Here is a 21,704-nt window from a genome sequence, read left to right as displayed (position 1 = left end):
TCCATTTGACCCAGCAATCCCATTACTGGGTATATACCCAAAGGACTATAAATCATTCTACTATAAGGACACATGCACACGAAGTTTATTGCAGCACTATTTACAATAGCAAAGACCTGTAATCAACCCAAATGACCATTGATGATAGACTGGATTGGGAAAATGTGGCACATATACACCATGGAATATTATGCAGCAATCAGAAATGATGAGTTCGTGTCGTTTGTAGGGACATGGATGAATCTGGAGAACATCATTCTCAGCAAACTGACACAAGAACAGAAAATGAAACACCGCATATTCTCACTCATAGGCGGGTGATGAAAAATGAGAACACATGGACACAGAGAGGGGAGTACTAAACACTGGGGTCTATCGGGGGGAAAAGGGGAGGGCCAGTGGGAGGGGGAGGTGGGGAGGGATAGCCTGGGGAGAAACGCCAAATGTGGGTGAAGGCGTGAAAGCAAACAGAACACACTGCTATGTGTGTACCTATGCAACTGTATTGCATGCTCTGCACATGTACCCCAAAACCTAAAATGCAATAAAAAAATAAGAAAAACAAAAAACAAAAAAAAAGAAATATAAACAACTCACATTTTCCTCACTTCTCCAAAATAATCAATCTGAAAATATACTTCTGCATATTCTGATGATCTGAGAAATGAAAGCAACATTTTTCAAAGATAAAGAGAATATTTGCTTGTTTGTATCTTAACATGCAGACAAGTGAAAGAGACAGTTAAAATAATAACAGAGAGAGAAGGAAGTCCACAGGTAAAGACTAAAGATACAGCTTGGCTTAGGGATGTATCATCAGTTTAAAGAATACTGGGTTTTGGTGAAATAAGTAGGAGGCATTCAAGAATACATCTAGTTTCTCACAGTATGTGTCAAGCAATAATTGATATGTCAGTTATTCACTGGATAGTTCACAATTATTTACAATTATGTCTTAATTACAGTCAGTGGTGGCAGCAAATATAAAAGATGATAAACTTGTCAAACTGAAAATTCTACAGTAGCTTAACTTTAAAATTTTCATAATGTATTATTCTTAAATTTTTAAACAGTCAAAAGTTACCCTTATTTACTGCTGCAATGGATTCTTTTAAATTGATCCATTGCTGCTACCATTCATTTCCCTATCTATGATTCTATAATATAAATGACACAAAATAAACTTATAATATACCATTCATTTCCCTATCTATGATTCTATAATATAAATGACACAAAATAAACTTATAATATAAATGGCAGATATAGGAAGAAGATTACTGATTAATGATAGTAAAAAGTGTAACTTTTCTGGGTTCCTCAAGTACTTATCAAGCTCTTTGCATAGCTCAATGTTGACATCCGTAGAAAAACAATACACTGTTCAGTAAAGAAACTATAAGCTTTTTCATCTTTTACCTGGGTCACTTCTAAAGGCAGACAGACTATATAAATAAATTTACTTTGTGAATCTGCAACAAGATGAGTGGTTTGGCAATTCCAAACAAGGGTCATTGTATATTCTTAAAAAAACGAGCAACATTAAAAAATGGCTTAAACGACTTTAGACATTACTGATGCAATGAACAATAAATGTTTAATGTTTATATTTTAATGTCCTGGCCCATATTTTGAAATGTATTCCTTTTAATATGAAAAGTTTTTGAATATTTTAAACATTGGAATTTTAGCAGGGGTAATAATTGTACATTCATACCACCTCCTTGAAAACTGAGTAAAAGAAAACAAAATCACTAGTAAAGAGCCAGACGGATCACAGGAAATGTTATGTCTCAGTTTTTCTATTTACTACAGAGCATGAGCAGTATTACCAATGTTTAAAGTTATGAATATGATAATTACCCCAAATTGATCACTATTTATGTATATATGTATTGAAACATCATACTGTATCCCACCAATATGCATAATTATCATTTTATTTATATTTTTAATTACAAGTAAAAATGAAATGATAAATAAACAAGTGTAATCATACTCCTTAATGGCATAAATAAATGCCTCACTTAAATTAATAAAATTTTCCTGACAGTAACTTCTATTTTTTTTAAGGGTTTTCAGTTTCTTTTAGTTCTCACAGCTTTTCCTCTTGGAAGAACTGAGAAAATAATGATTATTTTCCCATTAGCATTTTTATCTTTTCTTATCAACACTTTTATTTTCTCACAGTTGAAATGCATAGGCTTTTAAAATTGTGTTTGTATGGTATTCAACAAATCTCACTCAACATTTGGCATAGCTCACCCCAACCTATCTACAATATGGCAGTAATCCCTTTCCTCAGAGGTGCTGCATCATTCTGACAATCATGGCACTAGGGTAATTTCCTTTGCCAACATGACAAAACAGGGAACATTCTGCACTGCCTCATAAGCACCAGTCCAGAGACCATGAGCTCAACTCTCTCAAGGCAGAATATCATTGTGAGAAAATAAAGAAGTCCATGTAGTCCTTTTTAGGTTTTACAGGTTCCCTACAAATTTTATGTTTAAATTTTCTTCCATATATTTTCTTCTCATTTAGAATAAAAATTAATGCAAAAAAATAATTATCCTTTTATATTACGCTCATCATTTCAAAACAGGCTATGGACTATAGAACACCTGCTTGACTTGTTCTCCAAATCTGAATAAAAATCACATCTACTAACAGGTACAGACAAACTTTCTATTTCCAAGAAATGAAGGAGAACAAACATATAAGAGAATTCACTTTTTTGCTGGATGTAACTACAACAAGAAGGGCTGGTTCCAGCAACACTAAACTTGGCTCAGTCATGCAATGGTCTCAGTGTTTGATAGAACTGAATTTATAATGTATGGCAGAAGCAAAGTTGTAATGTACAATTATATAATTTACTTGAACAGTTGCTTTCCATATGGGAAGTAACAGATTGCCCAGTTGCATTTTGGCTAAGACTAAACCTACCATTATTCAGGGTAAAACAATTTTGTTGAAATCTGGAAATCCTGCAGAAAGCACCTCTAAGTCTCTCTGATGACTCTTGATATTATTTCTTTTTTTCTGGGAATAGTACACAGCTTTATCCTCCATTCTGGGTGTTCTTGACCCATGTTTAGCACATTGTATTTTCTGGAGAATATAATTATGCCCTACAGATATTACAAATGAGATAACCATTTAGGCCACTCAACCAGATTTTTATGATGAAACCAAAACATAAAATTCAGAGATGAAGAAGGAATCGAAAAAATAAATCTTTCTCTCCATATTCCTTTCTAAATATTTAAAATTACAAGGAAAACATACTAAGAAGGAAATAGGTCTTTTTTTCCTCTAATTTTATAGTACCAAAAAGCATATCTCTGTTGAATACCAAAGTAAAACTCCTACATGTTTAATAATATTCCTTCATGGTTAAGTTGTACTCCCAGAGAAGTATTTTATGGGGTGCAGAACATTCTTATTCATGACCTTAATATTTTAGAACAGTTTGATGGATAAGCAATGCATTTTCTACATTGATGCATAAATAATCTAGATCCCAAAACGTATCTTCAAAGTTTGAAAACTTACATTGTCCAGTAAAAATGTGTCATTACCACCCTTTGAAAAAGTCTTGAAATTGCAACTATCTATGGCCAAATATCATTTTCAGAAATCTGTCCCCCTGTGCATAGATTTATGAGTCCCATGATTAGACAAAGGGAAATTATCCAAGGCAAAGTTGTTCAAATAGGCAATTATCCAACAGACTGGAGCCAAGACAATACTCTGGAAGTAATTGTACAGGTTCAACTGCAGCTGCATGGGAAGTATGGACACCAATCACCTCTCTGAAGAGTTTGCGTATCTCCAGGAAGACCAAACTAGGAAGATTATGTTTGTGTCCTAGGCTTTTGGTTTATACTTAAAAGGAAAAAAGTGAGAAGGCTTAAGGCATTTACATATCTGTAACATTTCTACCTCCAAATAATTGCATTACACTATAATATCAAAAACTTTTTTGAAGCTCTGTAATATTCAAACAGCAAACCAAATAGTGGAAACAAGACTGGAAACACAGAGTAACAATATTAGACATTTCCATGCAGTGCCTGCAGAGAATAATAATAGTAGACTTACATTTGCAAACTAGCTGCACATATGCAATCTCATTTGTCCTCTGGACAACCCAAGAGGGAAGTTTTTATGATCCTCCTTTTACAGATGAAGAAATTAAAGCTCAAAAAGTTGGGGATATACTTAAAGGCACCCAGCTAGTTAGCGAAGCAGTAAGGACTCAAACCAGGTGTGTGTCAAGAACCAATGCTCTCTCCACACATGCCTTTTAGGGCAAGCTTTTTATGGGGAAATGGTGGGTAGTCACTGCTCCAGTGTACTTACAAACACAGAAACAGATCTTTCTCCCATCTCTCTCAAAATTCTTATCATTTCTACTATCACCACCACCATCCTAAAAGAGTAAGTCCTTACTGAGAAGTAAGCATTGTATTCTACTGAGACTTACTTTATGACGAATGCATCCCAGGGAGGTTTTAACATTTTAAATTAATACTCTTTGATATGAATTACCTATTTTTATCAGAACTCCTTTATATTCCTCAGAACGAGAAAGAACTGACTATGTCTGGAAGATTAACAGAGCAAAGGGAGAGGGTAGGAAAAAACACAGAAAAGTGAGGGACCTTAAAGCTGAAAATGTTTATTACAATTGACCTATTTTTAAATTATGCAATGAGACATACCCAAGTATATTCCATGTTTCCCAAACTTTGAATCCAAGCATGATTTAGAAGTTCATTTAGTACCATGTAGTATACCAAACATTAAGGTGTCATGCTGACCTAGTCATTGCCCTTACAGAGCCTTTAGTCTAATCAATAATACACATGAACAGAAAGCTGAAATATAGATAATGAGTATGAGCTAGAGAAGTAAGAGAAGGAAGAAAAGAACATGTGCAAAACTGTGAAAGCAAGAGAACAGAATACTGAAAATGCACTGAAAGAACTTTAGGATGTCTAATGCTTAGAATAAAAAAGGTTAAGTGGTGAGTGATGTATGTAAAGAAGCAGACAGGGCCTTATAAGCCATGCTTAAAAGTGTACATTATAAGAATCACTAGAAGTCACTGGGGGATTTTAAACAGGCAAGTAATATAGTAATATATGCATTTGAGTAGATTAAAAGAGGGAAAGATTAGGGCATGAACATGAAATAAAAGACTTTCACATTATTCTAGATGACCAGTAGATGTCAACTCAAACCGGAAAACAGCAATAGGAATAGAGAGAAGTTAGCGATCAGATAAATATTTAAAAGGTGGAACAAATAGGAATGTGGCTATCTTTAGATATGAAACACAAGGGAGAGGGAGAAGTCAAAGATGATTTCCAAGTTTCTCCCTGAAATAATTGGATGATGCTATTTAATGAGATTGGAAACAACAGAGGATAAGAAATTTGGAGGGAAGAGATGATATGTTATTTCAAAATACCAATAAGATAGACAAGTGAAAACATCTAATGGGCAGTTGAATACACTGATTTTGAGTTCAAATGTGATTACTGAGAAGGAATCATTCACTTGGGAATCATCAGCATATGGCTCATACTTCAAGCCACAGAAATAGATAACCTATTATAAGAACTGAAGAATGAAAAGAGAAGGCTATAAGAAAGGCTCCTAAAGGAGAGAAGCCTGCAAAGATGAATAAGAGAGAACACCCAAAAAGGTAAAAGGAAATCTCATATGTCATGGATGTCAAAGGAAACAAAGTGTGTCAAGGTCAATAGAGTCAAATACTAGAAGCAGGTCAAATAACATAATGACTGAGGCATGCCTCTTGGCTTTAGCAAGATCACTAGTGACTTCAAAAAGAGGAGTTTCAGCCAAGCCAAGGAACTAATACAGAGTGGTGGAGGTAGATGTCAGATTTCAGTGAGTTTAAAAAGGAATAGAGGTAAAAGAGGAGGCAATAAGTGTAAACAACTCTTTCAAAATGGTTGAATGCAAGGGAGTGAAGAGAAATCAAGAGTACTCAGAAAGGGAAGAGAGATTTAAGTATGGTTTGTTTACAAAATGGAACACATTTTTACCTATTTAAAGTCTAACCAAATGTGCCAGAAAGAAATATGGAATAATTCATTGAGCAAGGTTTCTGAGAGGAGGATGATAAGAGATGCAATCCAGAGCTCAGGTAGAGAGATTATACTTAAACAAAAATTATAATTATGATAGGATTGAATGAATAAAAGATGAATATAGTGTAGATTTTCTTTATAAAGTAAAATACATGTGATTCTGTTAAGAGGGGAGTGGTTGGCTAAGGAAGATGTACATGGCTGGAGTCCAAGCAGAATAAAAACATTGAGCTTCTTTGTAGAACAAAAGAAATAAAATAAAAAGATGGCCGGGCCATGTAAAATGTAAGGAAGTTTAGGAAACTGCTTAAAGACTAGTTGAAATGATGAACTACAGAAATTAAACTGGGTAACATAAAAAATAAAGACAGGGATGGGCATGGTGGCTCACGCCTATAATCCCAGCACTTTGGGAGGTGGAGGCAAGTGGATCATCTGAGATCAGGAGTTCAAGACTGGCCTGGACAACATGGCATAACCCCTTCTCTACTAAAAACTAAAAAATTAGCCAGGTGTAGTGCCACACACCTGTAGTCCCAGCTACTCAGGAGACTGAGGCAGGAGAATCCCTTGAACCTGGGAGGCAAGATTGCAAGTGAGCCAAGATTGCACCACTACACTCCAATCTGGGCGATAGAGCGAGACTCTGTCTCAAAAAAATAAAGACAAGAAGTAATCGATAGAGAGAATGCAGAGGGGTAAAAAAAAAAAAAAAAAAAGGTCCATCTGAGGGGGAAAAAACAAATTTCTATAGTTGAAGTAATGGAATAAGAGACTATGAAGGATAGGAATTTGTAGAGTGGTTTATTATTTCTTAGGAAATAAAAAAGTCCAGGGTGTGGTTCATGGAAAAGAGTGAATAAGTAGAAAGGAAGTAAACTTGTCTGGAAACAAGTAACAAAGAAGATGAGAGATGCTGAAGAGCTACAGACATGAACACTATAGGCACCTAAGATGATGTCATGACTGAAAGAAGACAGGACACAGTGAATAAACAAACACTGTGAGTCTTAGGAGCTTCAAATGCCATGCTCAAGCAAGAATTATATTCCAAATATCTCTCTCTCTTCTAAATGAACACAGACTACATTAGATACCAACCCTGACTATTTAAATTTGTAATTTAAGTGAAATATATAAATTCTTCCTCTCAAAATCTATTTAAAACTTCTTGAATTTGGCTTAAGAAACATCTAGATCCTGGGGAAAAAGAGATTATTATGGCTATTTCTCCAGTAGATTTAGGAATTTGTGGGGTTTTTCCTAAATATATGTGAAAATATTATTCTCAGTTGTCACATTTTTAAAAATTTCTATATAGCATTCTCATTTTCATAGAATAATATTTTTCACCAAGCACAACGAGGCATATTGTAAAAGCGTTTGACTAAAGTTGTATAATTCTTGTCTTATATTGACATTGATCCAAGAATCCACTGAATCCATTCATCATATTCTCAGTTAAAAGTGATTTTAGCTGCAAGTAATAGAAGACCTGACTAACAGTCAATAAGACAAAAGGGGTTTATTTTCCTCACATAGAGGAGATAAAGAGGCTAGTGTTGCAGCAAATCTTTTAAGATAGAGGCTCCTTCTATATACTTACTCCAATATTCTTGAAATAGTTTGTTTCCTGATGATTACAAAATGGCTTCTACATCTTTCCACTAGTTCTTCACACAGGGCAGGAAGAAGAAAGCAAAGAGCAATAACAGCTACATCTATCCTTAAGAATGCTTTTTTGAAGCCCTTGTAGCTGACTTCCCTTAGGTCTAGTGCCCCTCAGTGGATCACAGGGCTACAATTAGCTATGTGAAGGCTGGGAAGTAGAAGGCAGGAATGTCATGATTAGCTTACACCAGTGGTTCTCAACCAGTAAAAACATCACTCTCCTGCTCCCCAGGGAATGTTATAATATTCATGAGAACATTTTGATTATCACAGTGATGGTGTGGATACCAATAGTGCTACTGGCATTTAGTGCATAGAAGCCAGTGATGCCGAAAGCACTGAAATGCTAAGAACAATATTTTACAATGAAGACTTGCACTACTCAAAAGTCACAGTGACTCCATTGAGACACACTGACTTAGAACATTTATGGCCCATCACTGGAGGGAGCACGTTGTTATTCCAAACAAAACCTATGTTCTGTTAGCATAAAATGTGGATACTCAGAACTGACAGTGTCTGCAGCATCTTCTTTGAAAAGGCCTTCCGGTGTTTGTAAAATTTTCATTTTTATTTTTCATTTCCTTTGTCAGTTGATTAGGCTATTGAGTGAAAGAATTAAAAATCAAAAAAAAAATCTACCAGAGCTATAATTACTCTTCAAAAAAAAAGGGGAAGAGAAAACTCTAAGAGGAAAAAGAAAAGAAGCCAAGACCCAGTATGGCTGGAAAAACTATTTGAGAAGTTGGAGGAAAATGTGACATGGATTATACCAGGAAAACAATTGTGGAAAATTTAAAAAGGGATTTTTATTAAGTTTTATATTCCTCTTTTCCTTTGAAATCTTCAGTAAAATTTCCCCTTTTCACTAACACACGTAAATAATTGAATATGTTTTGGAGAAGCCTTGTAATGCTGAGTCCTGCTTTAAAATAGTCATCCCAGAAAGATACCATCACATTAAAATTACACTGATACACATTCGAGGATTTTTCTTTTTTTAAATATATCTCATTTTCCCTCGGATATCATGCAAACTTATATGAGTAAAACATAAAGGAAATAGTCTCCTAAAATACTATCTCCAGTAATGAACCATATAAGCATTTCATTGATTTTTTTCCTATGCAAATAGTTGATGTTTGAACTGCATGAGTCCTCATATGTGAATTTATTTTGCCTCTGCTACCCTGAGACAGCAAAAACAACCTCTTCTCTTCTTCCTCTTCCTCAGCCAGCTCAACATGAAGATGATCAGGACGAAGACCTTTATGATGATCCACTTCTACTTAATGAAGTAAATATATTTTTCTCTTTCTGGTTTTCTTAATGATATTTCCTCTAGCTTACTTTATTGTAAGAATCCAATATATAATACATATAACATACAAAATACGTGCTGATCAACCACTTCCATTATGGGTAAGGCTTCCAATCAATAGCATGTTATTGGTAAGGCTTCCAATCAACAGTAGGCTATTAGTAGTTAAGTTTTGGGAGGGTAAGTTACATGTGGATTTTTGACTGTGCAAAAGGGTCAGGGTCTCTAACCTCTGCATTGTTCAAGGGTCAACTGTAGACACATTTTTAAATGTCTACCAAAAATGGGAGTGTTATAAACACATAATTTATAACATGTGAAAAGGCATATCTTTAAAGAGAGCAGTGTTCCATTAACAAGACAAGAAAAACTATAATCCATGTTTTAAAAATTGTAAATTTCTCTATTGCATTGCAGAAAGGAGTACCTTAACATTATTAAATAATAGCTTCTTAAAGAAATGCTACTGATTTATAATGAATGCACATTGCTAAAATAATAATCAACATAGAAATTGTCCTCTTAAATAATCATCATCAGTGCTGAGAAAATTCTCAGAGATACACCAAAACAAACTGTATCTTTTGGTGTGGTTGTTTTCGTACTGTTTTATTTTGTTTTTTCAGTAGTTGATATGTGCTAGGTTGCTCCTAAAATAAAATAATAATAATCATTTTTGAATTTTTAAGATCCACTATGTCAGAGAATACTAATACTTTTATCCACACATTTGAACTATTTTGTTTTTAAATAAAAGAAAGAAACATGGGGAAATCATGAATTAAATAATACATACAAATAGAATTATGAAGAAATATGGCTAAAGTAACTGAGAACCAAGTACAAAATGAAGCCTAAGCCAGACACAGTGACTCACATAGCTTCAGCTATTCAGGAGGCTGAGGCAAGAGGATTGCTTGAGCCCAGAAGTTCAAGAGTTCAGCCTAGGAAACACAGGACAACCACATCTCTGGAAAAAAAAAAAAAAAAAACTTACATTTCCTGAAATTTTAGTGCGGGAAGTGTGCTAATACCATTACCCAATCAATTAAGATTAGTTCCAGGCCGATCATGAACTTCTTACACATTCTTAATCTTGAAATCATAAAATAATAATAATAATCCAAAATTATAAAATAATCTGTGACTCTGAGCAAACTCTCAAATTCTATAGTTTATCTGAGCTATATATACAGGGTCACTTAGTCCTCATTCACGGTACTTAATGTACCGTTTTAGATACAACTATTAAGTGAATGAAGATGGTCTCTGGCCTCAAGGAATTCAGACCCTAGGGGAGAAGACCAACATGTAAACAATTAAGTTAAGAAACTTGTATAGTTGAAATAATAGAAGTATAAAAATAGTCAAGTATACTAAGAAGCCAAGAAAGAGAGGATACAGAAAAGGGGGACATATCAGTGATCTTCATAAAGGAAAATCAGTTGGTCTTGTTACTACATACGACCTTGGTTCAGACCTGGCTTTCCCGCCTACCAGCTGTGTGACCTAAAATAATATACGTAACTCTCAACTCAAATTCCTCCCTGACTGTAAAATAAAACATAGTAATAGTTTCTAGCTCATAGAGTTGTTGCAAGGATTTGATATTATGGACTCTAAAGCAACTCCATCTTAGACGCTAATCTGCCATATTGACTTCTGATTAAACCCAGTCTGGGAATTGCTTCTAAGATTTCTACTTTCATGTATTTACCATAAATTTTGCCCTTGGGTCAAAACAATCATGATATTGTTGTTGTTAAGAGAAAAACTTTAGACCAATTAAACTTAACAGTTTAATTAAGCAAAGCACAATTTGCAAACCAGGTAGTCCCGGAGCCAGAATAGTAGTTTCAGAGAAGCTCTGGTGTAGCTGCGTGGTCAAAGATTTATGGACAGCAAATGGAAACTGACATACAGAAAACAGAAGTGAGGTACAGAAACAGCCAGATTGGTTATAGCTCAGTATTTGCCTTATTTCAACACAGTTTGAGCAGCTGGTTGCCTTTAATGGACCAAAACACAGTGATTGGCACAGGATAGGTTATAGCCTGTTAACACATCCGGTTAGGCTGTAGTTCACAGTGTAGGAAGAAAACTTGAGGCTAGACTTAAAATATGTAAGGAGGCTGCCTTTACGCTAATCTTAATTTAGCATTGTAAAGCACATACTTGCCATAAAGCCTGCATTTAGGCAAATTCCCTATGCTACATAAGCCTTGGGTTTGGGGATAAATGGGGAAGGGATCTACTATCTCCTCTTCCAACTGCCCAAGACATGGCTTCTGTTTGTAAGTCCCTATTAATTGTTTCTTTCTAGGAAGCTGGATTCATCAGCCTCTTTCTTTGGCCTCAGCTTCTTTGGCCTTTGCAGGTAGGTTTGCATAGAATAGACCTGCTCACCATGGAACAGATGAGTTAATGAAATATATGAATATGTTAAATGCCTATCACAGTGTCAGACCAATATTTTTATTATCATTAACATCAAGGAAATAAGGGGAAAAATGGTCCCGGGTTTCCATTTTTGTTATCTGTAGATAAGTGTTTATTGAGATAAAACAGAAAACAAGTAGAATGGCAAGTTCTGGACATGTTAAGTACCTGGTACATAATAGGTCCTCAACAAAAATGCACTGAGTGAATGAATAAATTAATGCATGCCATGTCTATGGGACAACTGAAAGGAGATCTCTACTTATATATATCAGAAATGCAGGAGGTGGCCCTAGACTACAACTATAAATCTGGGAGTCACTAGTATTCAGATGTTCTTTGAAACTATATGACTGACTTCAGTCGAGTAAAGCATGAGGACAGATGAGGAACAAAGGAAGAAAAAGAAACAGCAACATTTTTAAGACCAGACAGAGGGGAGTCAAAAAGCATTCTGAAAAGATAATTATTTCCCATTTGCCATATTTATCATTTAGCAAAGGAAACTTATTTGTAACTTGTGATATTTATGTCAAACAGCACAAGACTTTTTGTGAACACTGTCATAATCTTCACGTAATAGTATGTGCCAAGATTACAAACGGGGAAAAAGACAATAAAACCTGTAAGATATGAGGAAGCCTTTCTTTTCCATTCCTTTTATTGGAATTTTTATACAAACACTTCCTTATTAAGTTCTGACAGTATACATGCTAGATACTTGGTTAAATGTAACAGACACGCAGGATAGATAAGGGGGAAAGGAGGGTAGTGTTTCTCCTACTAAAACTAGAAAGGCAGATACTGGCTAATGCAAATGCTGAATACCAAATGTAAGTTTCAAGGGCTTCAGGACATTTTCTGTTTAAGTGGCTAATTTATTAATATCTAATAGCCATATGATCTTCACACACAATATTCCATAAATATGATTTCTTTAAAATGGTATTTTTATATCATAACAATAAATAATAAAAGAGAAACAGCTGTATATTTTGGAGAACTTGGTCTATAAAACAAACACTTTCAGTCCACACAAGGGGTATATGTCCTCCACAAAGAGGGAAAACAAGAAAATAGCCCTCAAAATAATAACAATAATTTGTATTATTTTTCCCCAGGTAAAACTTATACAATACTGAATAAACCTTGTTTTTTCCTTTTCTTCTCGATGTGCCATAGCTGACCCAGGGTTAGAACCTAAGCAACACCATTTCAAACCCTGTACCCTGCAACCACCAAGAAAAACGGTTCTTCCAAAAATAAGTTGTAACTGCTGCCCTGTTTCCTTTGTGATAACTGCTTGCTGCCCCATTTTCCTTGTGATAACTGCTGACCTTGGCTTCTGTGAAAAACAGCTAGCTTGCTCTGCATAACGCTGATGGCAAAAAAGAACCCAGTGCCCCACCAGGATGTGGGTTTTCTACTTAAAACCATTGCTCCCCCTGAGCTCGGGGCCACAGGTTGGAGAGACACTAGTCCTCCGTGATCGCTGGCAACAAATGACGCTCTGAATTGGCTTACTTTTGTCTCCATGATGATTCCATACTTGCTCAGTTACATCAATTTGCATCAAACTTGCAAAGATAATGTGGAAAAATTGTACAAGTCAAAGCCTAGCTTCAGACCACAAAGGGCTTGTTGGTTCGTTGGTTGGTTGGTTGGTTTTGAGATGGAGTTTCACTCTTCTTGCCCAGGCTGGAGTGCAATGGCATGATCTAGGCTTACCACAGCCTCCACCTCCCATATTCAAGTAATTCTCCTGCCTCAGCCCCCCAAGCAGTTGGGATTACAGGTATGTGCCACTAAGTCCAGCTAATTTTCTATTTTTAGTAGAGATAGGGTTTCTCCATGTTAGTGGGGCTGGTCTCAAACTCCCAACCTCAGGTGATCCACCCGCCTTGGCCTCCCAAAATGCTGGGATTACAGGCAACAGCCAACTTTCCCGGAAGCCACAAAGTTTTTAAAAACAATTCCCTTCACTTAGGAGCTGACAGGAATCACTTCTAGGTCTTTTAGCTAAGATCAAGTGTAGAAGTTGACAGGAAATCTCCAAAGATGCCATACACTGTTGCAAAGAACCGTAGATTGTATAACCTAGTTCCAAACACCTCTTTTTTTTGGAGACAGAGTCTCACTCTGTTGCCCAGACTGGAGTACAGTGGCACAATCTTGGCTCACTGCAACCTTTGCTTCTGTGGTTGAAGTGATCAAGTGATTCTCCTCAGCCTCCTGAGTAGCTGTGATTACAGGCACATGCCACCATGCCTGGCAAATTCTTTGGATTTTGGTAAAAACAGTTTTCACCGTGTTGCCCAAGGAGGTCTGGAACTCCTGAGTTCAGGCAATCCGCCCACCTTGGCCTCCCAAAGTGCTAGGATTAGAAAAGTGCTAGGATTACAGGCGTGAGCCACTGTGCCAGGCCTGCAAACACCTCTATTTAAGTGCTTGTACAGATATCAAGTAATATAGAAGAAAAATGTGTTTTCTAAGATGAAAGTTATTATTAATCTTAACTTCCCTTCTCACATTATAATTCTTAGAGGATTTTTTTCAACACATGGTTCTTTACATTTATAATATATTGCAGAATTATTTTTCTGCTTCACCCTGTGATATTATATACATATAGAGCAGCCTCTCCTTTTTTCCAATTTCTTCTTATAACCTAGCTACCATCAGAAAGGTCCTATCTTTGTATGGGAGAGCCTCCAGACCAAGAAGACTTTTATTCCATTTCACAGATATGGTAATATATCTAATCTTTAAGCAACCATGTATAGTACCAAATTCAGGTAAAATACGTGTGCTTTTTCCCTAATATGTAAAACTTAAACTGAGCATAGCCAGAGGCTGTTTATACTAAGAGTCTTCTCAGCCTAAGCTAAATTAATTCTCTTCCAAGTCTTTTTATTCAGTGCTCTCAGTTTGGGTACCATGGCTCTAAATTCCTAATTGCTATAAAATAATTATATTTCCTTAGCTATGCCTGGAATATGGCTCTCTACGATGACCTCCAGAATGTAATTTGCTATATAAGGGCCCAGTCGGAAAATGATTTTACATACTATAAATGAACCTAATAAAATTCACAATAGCATTTCTCCTTTGTCAGGAAAGTAAAAAGGCAAAGATAGGCAGAAGCTTAAAACAATATTTCTAAAGCAAACCTTTCCTCCTAGTTGTTTATCCTTCCATCTTCATATATTCCGAGCAAATAATCATTGTCTCAGATTTCAAACCCAAAATAATTTCCCTTCAATATCAGGAAAATTTACAAATTTGAATTTTGCTGGATTTGTTATAGGAAGGGTATACTTTAAGATGGGGGAAAGGGAGGAATATATTTCCCTTTTTACTGCCTGCTTCATTCTTTTAAAGTAATTTGAAAATATTCTTATAAACTCTTATTTAAATAATAAAACATAAAACCTGGTATCTTTAAGTTTTAAAATATAGAAGTAATTAACTGGACCTCATCTTAAATAATTACCACTAAAATCAGTCATTTATTCATTCTAGACTCATTTCCTTGTCTAGATTAAAGTCAAAGTCAAAAATACAACTATGTTAGTAAAACTCACCTCAAGATTTTAAAATATTGACTATAGACAGAGACTCCAGTTAGAGGGTAAGGTACATCCTAAGTTGAAGACATAATATAAAAATAAACAGAAAATTTTCAGAAATACAGTAAAAATAAACTTTTCACTAGTAAAAGGAGCTCCCTTCTCTATATAGGTGGGGAAAGATTTTTTTTTTTTTTTTTTTTTTTTTTGAGATGGAGTTTCGCTCTTGTTACCCAGGCTGGAGTGCAATGGCGCGATCTCGGCTCACCGCAACCTCCGCCTCCTGGGTTCAGGCAATTCTCCTGCCTCAGCCTCCTGAATAGCTGGGATTATAGGCACGCACCACTGTGCCCAGCTAATTTTTTTTGTATTTTTAGTAGAGACGGGGTTTCACCATGTTGACCAGGATGGTCTCAATCTCTCGACCTCGTGATCCACCCGCCTCGGCCTCCCAAAGTGCTGGGATTACAGGTGTGAGCCACCGTGCCCAGCCAAGATTCCTAGCAGAGCAGGTTCTTACAGCTGTGGACATTTCTCATGGTCTTGATATGCTAACCCCAACAAAACCATCCTCCCTCTTCTTTCCACCAAGAACATTTATTTATGACTTGGCTGCAAGAATAGAGAGTATGGTTTGCTGTGGTTCTGGAAATTTTTTCCAGTAAGACTGCTCTTATTAATTAGTTCTCAAAAATATTCTCAATATACAGAATTACAAGCCACCTTGCCTGTCGGTTTCTAATCCCAATTCAATTTATGAATGAGGCACTGATTCACAGATGGAGCAGAATATACACAAGGCAACAGAGTCTCTGAGTACTTAATCGTGGCTACATTACTAAAAAACCTTCCCAAAATGCAAGCATGACTGAAAAAGAGGAAGCCTGATGTACCCAAGAGAGGTATAAAGGAGACAGTTGCGGCCGTAAAGAGGCCAGAAGAAACATTTGAGAAAAGAAAGGAGGAAGGTGAAGAGTGCAGTCAAGTTTTAGCCACTGAATATTTCAAGCGTTGGGAAATTTTTCAAAACAAAGCATAAAGTATAATTGGGACCAAAAATTGTACATACCGTATGACCCTAATTTTGCAATACAGTTGTGTACTTTGTGGAAGAAAATACATCCAATGTTAATAGGACTTGCGGTTCCCTGCCCAGATGAAACTTAACTTTTTCATTCTGCTCTTCTGTTTTTAAAAACACCGTGTGCTTTGTGAGACTGAAAAGTACACACCACACTCCAGTGTTTCAGGAAAATGTGGCTCCTTTCTTAGCTATAACTGATATAATGTGGCTTTCAATTCCCACTTTCAGTGGCATTAGAAGAAAAGTAAACCTACCAGTTAAGGTCACTCCTGTTTTTCCTGATGTAACACACACATTCCCCCTAGTTAGAGTAACTTCTGGATAATCGTGAGCACTTTGGGATACTAGAGGCTTCGAGGAGACGCAACACAGCCCCCTCTCGGGCCTCCTAGACAGCGCTCGGCCGCCATCTCAGGCCTTGATCTGAGTGCTCTGGAATCCACCAAGATCGTGCTGGGCTCAAGAGGCTTTTGGGCCCCAGCAGGCACAACAGAACGCTTCTAGGGTGTTCTTTATCCAGTGGATTGTCAGTCCCGAACTGAACCCCACTGATCCCAGGCTCCCCTGCACCCCGCGAGCGCGCAACTTCCCCCTACCTCTAACCCAGCTGCTGCTGCAGCATAGGTTCTGCAATGCGCCTGCGTGGCAACCGAGGGCCGCGCCTCACGGGAGGTGTCCCACGTGATCTGTGAGCCTGCGCAGCATCGTCTTTCCAGTGCCTGAGCAGCCTCACGCAAATCCTGTGCAGGTGTGAATTCCCTCCAAGCCCAGTAAGGATTCTTCTTGCTTCCCCTCCCAGATGTCAAGTTTTTCCTCTGTAATGAGGTCCAAAATCCCTCCACTTTTTATCACCTATCCCACCTGCCCAAGTTTATCCCTGTGGGAGAAGGCTCCCCAGGCTTGCCTGATTATTCGCTTTGCTTACTTGGTCTTACCTAGGCTTTCTTACAATTGTCTTCCTCTTTCCTAGGCAGTGTTTCTTTCTCAGGAATGGTAATGGTGGAATAGCTGCAAGGAAACTAATTTGAGAGTTTGAAAAAACAGGTGTTTAATATTTTAAGAGCTCCCCGTCACATATATTCTACTTCTATAATCCCTTCCCCCAAAATATTACTTGTTAAGTGTAATGAAGGAAGTCCTGGGGTCATTCTGAAGGTCACTGACATCCAAGTGATTTTCAGTTACTGCCTACAAGATACCTTTTCTGGAAATATGTTCCATTTTGAATTTTCAAAGAACATATTGCCAGTCCTGCTTAGGCCAAGAAAGTATGATGAAGACTTCTATGCAAATATGAAGTGCTTAGCCTGCCATATAGATAATCAATAATGTTAGCTATGATTACCATGTTGTGGAAAGGGGGCAGAAATGGATTTGATCTGAGTGCCAAAGTAGGAAAAGAACTGATATTTAAAGTAGGGAGTTCCATGTCTGCATGGGACCATTAAGAGGTAAACAGGCCTCACACCTGTAATCCCAGCACTTTGGGAAGCCAAGGCAGGCAGATCACCATCACCTGAGGTTGGGAGTTTGAGACCAACCTGACCGACAAGGAGAAACTCCATCTCTATTAAAAATACAAAATTAGTTGAGCATGGTGGCACATGCCTGTAATCCCAGCTACTTGGGAGGCTGAAGCAGGAGAATCACTTGAACTCAGGAGACCGAGGGTGTGGTGAGTCAAGATCATGCCATTGCACCACAGCCAAGAGCAAACCTGCATCTCAAAAAAAAAAAAAAAGATAAACAGGCCACTAATACCAGAGGCAATTTCAGTGCTACCTGAGTCTAGACGACAAAAAGCACACCCACCCTTGCCCTTATTTCACTTTCCATCAATCATACTGTAAAACTGATATAGATAGGAGGACTTGCCACCACTATTAAAAATCTTCTACCTTACAGCAAAGGGAATGAACCTTTCAGATACAGAAATGTGTCTTGAACCCAGCGTATGTACAGTAAGATATTACATTGCAAGGTTTGGCTATTTTTAGAAAATGTCACTCTAGAAAGAAAGATAGTAAATGTACACATAGTTGGAGGCATAGAGCCCTACAGCCTGTTAGACTGATTATTGAGAGAAAGAAGGTAGGGAGGAATTAAATAATCTAGTCAAACATAAATCCTGAATTCAGGGAATGAGGGAACACAGCAGGTGAACCGTTGTGGAAGATGATTTTAGTTACTAAGTAAGAGAATCAATCCACCTGGATGACTGATTTGCTGATTTTTTTAAAGGGAGGGGTTCTCCCTGTGTTGCCCAAGCTGGACTCAAACTTCTGGGTTTAGGGTCCTACCAATTCTCCCACCTCAACCTCCCATGTAACTGGGACTACAGTGATTTTTTTTTATAGATTGGCTTCCAGAGAGGAGGCGTAGGAGGAGAAATTAAGTGTCTAAGGGTCTTTTTATCTTTTTTTTTTTTTTGATACAGAGTCTCAACTCTGTTGCCCTGGCGGGAGTGTAGTGGCACGAGCTCAGCTCACTGAAACCTCCACTCCCTGGGTTCAAGCGATGCTCCTGCCTCAGCCTCCCAAGTAGCTGGGATTACCGACACCCGCCACTACACCCAACTAATTTTTTCTACTTTTTAATAGAGATGACCATTTGACCAGGCTGGTGTCGAACTCCTGACCTCTTGATTCGTCTGCCTTGGCCTCCCAAAGTGCTGGGATTACAGGCATGAGCCGCCATGCCCAGACTGAGTCTTTTTATTTTATCTATTTTATTAAGGGAAGAACCCAGCATCAGTTAAAAACTTTATAAGATCCCTCTTCAATTAAACCAACTCCACTTAATAAGGGTACAACAAACTCAAACTTAATGATTTGTGGATTTCTTTCCTCAACAACCTACTACAAATAACAAATATATAAAAGAGAAAATTTGGTAAATCATTTGTCAATTTAACAAATTTATACCAGCAACTACCACTTCTAATATTCTTAGGGTACTATGTTGTGTAAATGGAAATCATAGATAAATTATTGTTAGAGATGCTACTTGATATACTACTCAGGATGTGAGTGCTTCACGAAGTTACTTTGAAAGGTAAAGCAATGCTTTTATCAATTTTGCTAACTTGAACCCAAGTTTAGCAGTCAAGTGGAAAATATCATCATGGGTGCAAGAATAGTTTTCTTTTTAGCACAATATTTAACAGTAAAAATAAGTATTTTATTGAAGCTATTTCAGGTACATTCTAAAGTACCTACTAAAGGCCCAGGTCACTTGTAGGGGAAGAATCTAAGGTATAATGGTTAACAGTGCTTTAAAATCACTATTATGTAAATGCATATTTCATAAATAGTAGTGTCATGTGTTGACTTAAGTCATGCTTACAGAGACAACTGTAAAATAAAATGCTCCAAAGTGGAAAATAAATGAGAAGTTGCTAGCTGAAAATATTGTCTTGAGCTGAAAAGGTAGATCAAAACATACCATTTTCACATTTTAACAACTCCTACGACTTGGATTTTCCTGTTACCAAAACGTGTAACCTCCTAATCAGCTCATACACAGGTTCAGCCAACATTTAACTCCTACTCGGCCCCATACATTGTTCTAAGTGCACCCCTCAAACTCCTCATATTTGACTATACTTTTCTGGATGCCAGATAAAATCTCACTGAAATACAAAATCCCTTTTGGAGAATTTTTCAAACAGTACCACTTGAGAACTTGAAGAGTCACAGTGCCCTCTAGTGACCCATTGATAAGGCACATTTTTATTTCACTTTTAGAGAACAATAAAGTTTAGGTGAATATTATACATTTTCAGGGAGATTTTTTCCTATAAATATATATAAATGCCAATTTCTGTTTCTGAGAGTGAAAATGTCTAAGTTGCAATCAACCACAGAGCACACTAGAGAATAATGACTCCTTTATTAGTCCATTGTTCTCACAGTTACAATGTTGCCAGAGGGCAAAAATAGTCTTAACTCCCATCAGCCCTACAAAACAAGGTGCATTAAAATGTGCAAATATAAAATTCTTAATATGTTACTGTGGTAAGGGTAAGTTTGTGGAGTTGGGGTAAGTTTGCTGACGGATCTGTATTCTAGACCCAAATCTCTTGGTGCCTGGAGGCCTGTGCCAAAGAACCTGATTTTGCTGTACTTCATTTTCTTCATCCAGAAATGAAAAAAAATTGGCAGTGTTGGTAAGGATGTAACAAAGTGGCCTCTAAACTTTCTGATGGGAACATTAATGCTACAACCTTTCTGGAGGGAAAATTCGCACTAACTCAAAAAGCTCAGGCATACACTGCTTTAGTGCCGGAATAATAATAGCCAACATTTAACTCCTACTCTGCCCCATACATTGTTCTAAGTGCTTTCTGTATATTAGCTTATTTAATCATCACAACAATCTTATGACATAAGTACTATATTTAGCCCAGTTTTATACATGCAGAAACCAAGGCACTAAACCTTGCCTAAGTTCACACAACTAATACTGGGTAAAACCTACATACAAATCCACGCTGTATGGCTCAGAGTCCATGCTCCCAGCCATCATGCTATATTTCCAGAAATTGAACTTCTGGGAATTTATCTTAAAGAAATAATCAAGGATGTGCACAAAGAATTTTTAATCGTGTTATTAATTCAGCATCACTTATAGGAGAAAAAAAAAGGAAAATAACCTAATTACCAATAATAAGAAAATCATTAAGATAATTGTGTTAAAGCTGAACTATTGACTGAATAACCTTACAGAATTTCTAATGATATGGAAAATGTTCCCAATATATTAAGTGAGTATGGGTTATAAACACACATACATATATTTATATATATGTACACTGTGCTACCATTTTTTAAGATATACATTTTTAAGAGTAAAAAAGGAAAATTACCTAAGCATAAGTAGAGTTACGTGTAGGTGGTGAAAATAGAAATTAAAGATTTTTTCTTCTTTGTATCCATTTTTCTTTTTTAGCACTTTCTATAAAAAAAGTTTTATTTTTAATGAGGTGTTTAGTTTAAATGTGCTCTAAGAACTTTCTAGCTCTGAATTTCTAGAAATGTGACAAAGTCATAGAATTTTAGAACTAGAGAGAGGGAACAAAATCTTACAGTCTCTTTAGTAGTTCCCAAATTGGCCTACATATCAGAATCAATTGATTAAATCAAAGTATAAATTCCCAGCTTTAACCCTTCCCCAGTCCAGATCTCTAGAGAATGAGCCTAGGTAATTCTTACAGTTTGACAGTTTGGGGAACTACTAATGTATTCCCAATGCACCATTTTAATCCTCACCAGCACGTATTCCAGCACTTCTGGAAACCAAATGCAGGCCAGGGCCATCATCTACTGTTGGCTGTTATAAGAAATCCAATTGATATTGACAAATTTGTATTTCAAATCAAATTTTTTAATTTTCTGAGAAAAAATCCTTCTTAAAATGCATAAGAAATATACTAATAAAAAGTTTTTAGCTGTAAAAATAAAGTTAGACCCACGAACACTAAGCAGAATGTA

General features: G+C 36.7%; 1 long non-coding RNA gene across 3 annotated transcripts in view; it reads right to left on the bottom strand.

The window, feature by feature from the left end:
* Positions 1 to 16,852, bottom strand: part of LOC128931566 (uncharacterized) — a 245,694-nt gene extending 228,842 nt beyond the window's left edge. For 2 of the 3 annotated variants that reach the window (XR_013533393.1, XR_013533394.1), the window contains exons 1-2: positions 16,467 to 16,852; positions 9,998 to 10,090 (exon numbers count right to left, since the gene is read on the bottom strand). This is a non-coding gene — a long non-coding RNA (uncharacterized LOC128931566). The remainder of the gene's footprint in view (positions 1 to 9,997; positions 10,091 to 16,466) is intronic. The other variant, XR_013533395.1, reaches the window with a different exon arrangement.
* Between the last annotated feature and the right edge of the window lie 4,852 nt (positions 16,853 to 21,704).

The sequence above is a fragment of the Callithrix jacchus genome, chromosome 3, assembly GCF_049354715.1.
Source record: "Callithrix jacchus isolate 240 chromosome 3, calJac240_pri, whole genome shotgun sequence".
In the NCBI taxonomy this organism is placed as follows: domain Eukaryota; kingdom Metazoa; phylum Chordata; class Mammalia; order Primates; family Cebidae; genus Callithrix; species Callithrix jacchus.
The sequence above is the reverse complement of the archived record's forward strand: the minus strand, read 5'-3'. Positions and strand labels throughout refer to the sequence as shown.